The sequence below is a fragment of the Octodon degus genome, unplaced genomic scaffold, assembly GCF_000260255.1.
Source record: "Octodon degus isolate 3935 unplaced genomic scaffold, OctDeg1.0 scaffold00267, whole genome shotgun sequence".
NCBI classification, from domain to species: domain Eukaryota; kingdom Metazoa; phylum Chordata; class Mammalia; order Rodentia; family Octodontidae; genus Octodon; species Octodon degus.
The window spans coordinates 339,056-342,816 of NW_004524843.1; positions in this window are offsets into that span (position 1 = coordinate 339,056).

Below are 3,761 nucleotides of genomic sequence, written 5' to 3' on the forward strand. Positions count from 1 at the left end.
ATGCAAGTATAGGAGACTCTCTTCTTACGGTTGGATTTTTCCTACGGGAATTCCAGCTACTCAGACAGGACTAATGAAACAGCACCAAGCCACTTACAATAACCCACATTCTTTCAGTGGATAGTTCTTTGACATTTTAGGCTTTTTGGTATTTATTTACTTTTGGTTTTTACTGGGTGACACGACTGATGTCCATGCATCTGAATTTGTTCTCTGACTTGCAAATACAAAAACTATGATACTGAATCCTTCATCCAACACTTGTAGTTGTGGAGAAATATAATCTAAGGCTTTGTTTATTAAAAAATATTCATGGACACATGAGAATCACAGAATTCAGTCGATGACAAGATGTTCTACTTATATAATATACTGGCTCTCTGTATAACCAGATTGTTGCTTATTACCAACAGCCAAAATTCTGATATATTCTTGGAAATCTCTCTTCCAAAAACTTAAAGAGAAAAGATAATTTACACTCTAGGAAATTATTTTGTCCAAAAAAGAAATAGATAAATTTTCCCTCACAGTTCAGGACCTTTGTGCTCTTTAGTTATAATGGCAGAAGCTAAATTTGTCAACTATCAATGTATGATTTTATCAGGAAGATGGCTGCCTTCGGTTCCAGGGGAAGTAATTGCCCATGCATTCTTATTATAGAACAGTTCTCAAAACTGGCTGCACATTAAATCACCTGCTGAGTTTTTAACAATCCTTCCAATGCCTATGTGCCATTGCCTAGGGACTGTGATTTAATCAACTTGGGGGAGGGGCAAGCATTTTATTTATTTATTTATTTTTCAGAGCTTCCCTGGTGATTCTCTTGTGTTGGAAGCCATAGCTCCAAGATCAGTTTGTTCTTGTTATTCATCCTTCTTCAGCCCAAAATCCTGGTTTATTGAATGGAATACTTATCTCAGGTGTTTTCATTTTCTAATTCTCAGTTATTCCTTTAAGTCTGAGAAAGTTGGAATAAATGATACACTTGAATGAACCCCAAGAGATCATGGTTTCCAGCATGATCATCTTTCTACTCCTGAGCCCCAGGACCCTTCCAGAGATTTCCAGTTTCTTTCCTTCTGATGCTTTAGGACAGATGGTTTGTCTTAACAAAACATTTTGCTATGTTTAACTTGGTTTATGATTTGAGCCCAGATTCTGTCCTCAGGTCACACGAAATCGCAAGGAAGTCTTAAATCCAGATCGGCAAAACCGACTCTACACTCAGCACTGAGGTGCACAGCCGAGGCATCGCTTCCTTCTTTGTGGTGCCTTTGTGCCCTACTACCTTCCATCTTTCAGTAAATGCAGGATTTGCTGTTGAAATTCTGCTATGGGTCCCTTCCATCTAGAATGCTTCTTTTAAAAAGTGTTACTGAATGCTGCTGACAGAAAAATTAACTCTGTCCAATGCCACCTGCTTTTCAAAAAATATTCAATATTTGTTTTACATTTTTATTCAAGTTTTGCTCTTTAAGAAATGCCACTAGTGATGTAATATGTGGCACCCCATTAAGTTACATGTGTTTCTGTCAAATATCCTTCAAGGCTATTATGAAATAAAGAAAATCATATTTTAAAAGGCAATATTCTGTATTCTTTGAGCTAAGGAAAATATAATATTATAATCCTTTTGGGGTTCAGTTAGGAATGATGTTTCAACACTAGCCAGTTTTTTTCTTTACCAAATAATGTAGGATTATATGGTTTTCAGTTATTAAAACTAAATTAAATGCAAATAAACCAACAAATTCTACGATTTTCCTGTTAACAGGTAGACTTAGGTGAGATCTATAAGTTTACTAACAGCTTAAATTTCAGGTTTTAAAGATAAGGCTCTTAAAAAAAAAAAAAGATAAGGCTCTTTGGAAGATTTAAATGTAAATATAGTGGTTAAGAAGATAACATTGAGTCAAATGGTTTCTTAGCCCTCATTTCCTTTTGTAGTGTTTACTCCTCTTTGGAGAGAACAGGAAATGATACCCAAATAGTTTCTGTATTTTGCAGTTGAATGTATATAAGGGAAAGCCCTGTGTGATTTCACATGAGATGACATATTGTCTCCCCAGCAGGGCCTTATGCAGATCCAATTTTACAAATCTGAAGCTTCATTATATTACTCTACTTAATTAATATTACATTTGATTTTATTAGATTTTTCCCAACTGACAAAATCAAATGGTTCCTTTAATAAGCTAATGAAACTAATTTAATTTTATATGCATTTTTCCATTTATGCTTGCAATCACAAATCCAAGTTTAGGAATGGCATATTGTTGATCAAAATGACAATGAGGGCAGTGGCATGTTACCAGATCTTTTTATGTCCTCTCTTGGCAGACATAACAATAACACGAAGAGAACTCAACTGGTAGGGAGGAGTCTTGTCCTCAGAGATTTCCAAGGCCAGTGGCTTCTCTGTTTCCTCACCTGTGAAAGGAGAGGATTAGATTGCCTGCCCTTGGTGAGACCAGTGGCCCTTAGAGATCAGGCATTCAAAGGCTTACTTAGGACCAGAGGGCTCAGAGGCAGGCTCACTTCATCCATCACAGTTCTCTTTCATTTGTGTTGCAGTTAGGGCTGTTCTGGGGGTGGGGGAGCGGGAGAAGATTTGGGTCTAAAACTTGTTTAAGACATTACTAAAATAAAGATTTGAGAGAGGAGGTTGGAGTGTGGGGAAGCATGTGTGACCTGTTAATTACATAATCCCAGGACATATGGGCAGGGCAGTTCCCAAAGTCCTGCATGGGGACTTCTTGTGAGAATTTGAACAGGTTTTCCATAGGAAGCCTAAGCTGACAGCAGCCTCTGGAATGAGTGATACAGAAAGGGCATTCCACATTGAGCTTTTGCCACTGTGCTCTCTTTTGCCCAGTGGCTACCACCCTTGTGGGGTACACTTATTTTCCTACTTTTTCTTGGTCCAAACTTGCTTGGCAAAACCTTTGTTTCTTTTTTCCTTTTCCTATCTCTAATAATATTTTGCTACTATTCTTGCTTGTCCTGACCAATTCTTTGCTCAGGACAGAAGGAACCTAGAAACGCCCTCCAAGGGTTGGCCAGATAGCTCAGTGGATTAAAATGCCTGCTTAGGCAAACACAAGGAGCAGGGTTCAATCCCCAGACTGCCCTGCTGGCCCTGCCCCCACGGCGTGCTGAGATGGCAACTGAGACTGGGCATGCTGGCACACACCTGTAATCCCAGTGCTTAGGAGGCTGAAAACAGGAGAATCACTACAAATCTGATCTGTGTAGTGAGACCCTGTAGACCCTGTACAAAATACATAGAAATAAAGAGAAACCCCCTCCAGAAGGGAACTTTATCACCCAGTAACAGATTGGTTAAAGTTTTATCCAATTTCAGAAATAGAACACTTCACAGTAAGACTTCAGTTCCTATGGCACATGTCCTAGCCCTCTGACTAGAAAGATAAATTTACATGTCAGAAGAAAGATACTATAGTGTGTTGATCTTTTAACACACTATAGAATGGCTGTTTACAGCCAGTAACATTTAAAACTATGGCTCCCATTTATAATTCATTCTAGTACATCAAAATTACATAAAAATCTTTTTGGAAAAAAGTTCATTTTATAATTTCCTGGTATTACCAAGTCAGAATTTAGAGAAAATGAAGGTGACTGTGTTGGTATATATTTTGAAAATATGTTCTTAAGTTATTCTTCTGCTCTTGCTCAATTGGGAACAATTATTTCTACTATTTTGTTAGGTTTATTTATTTATTTATTTATTTATTTAT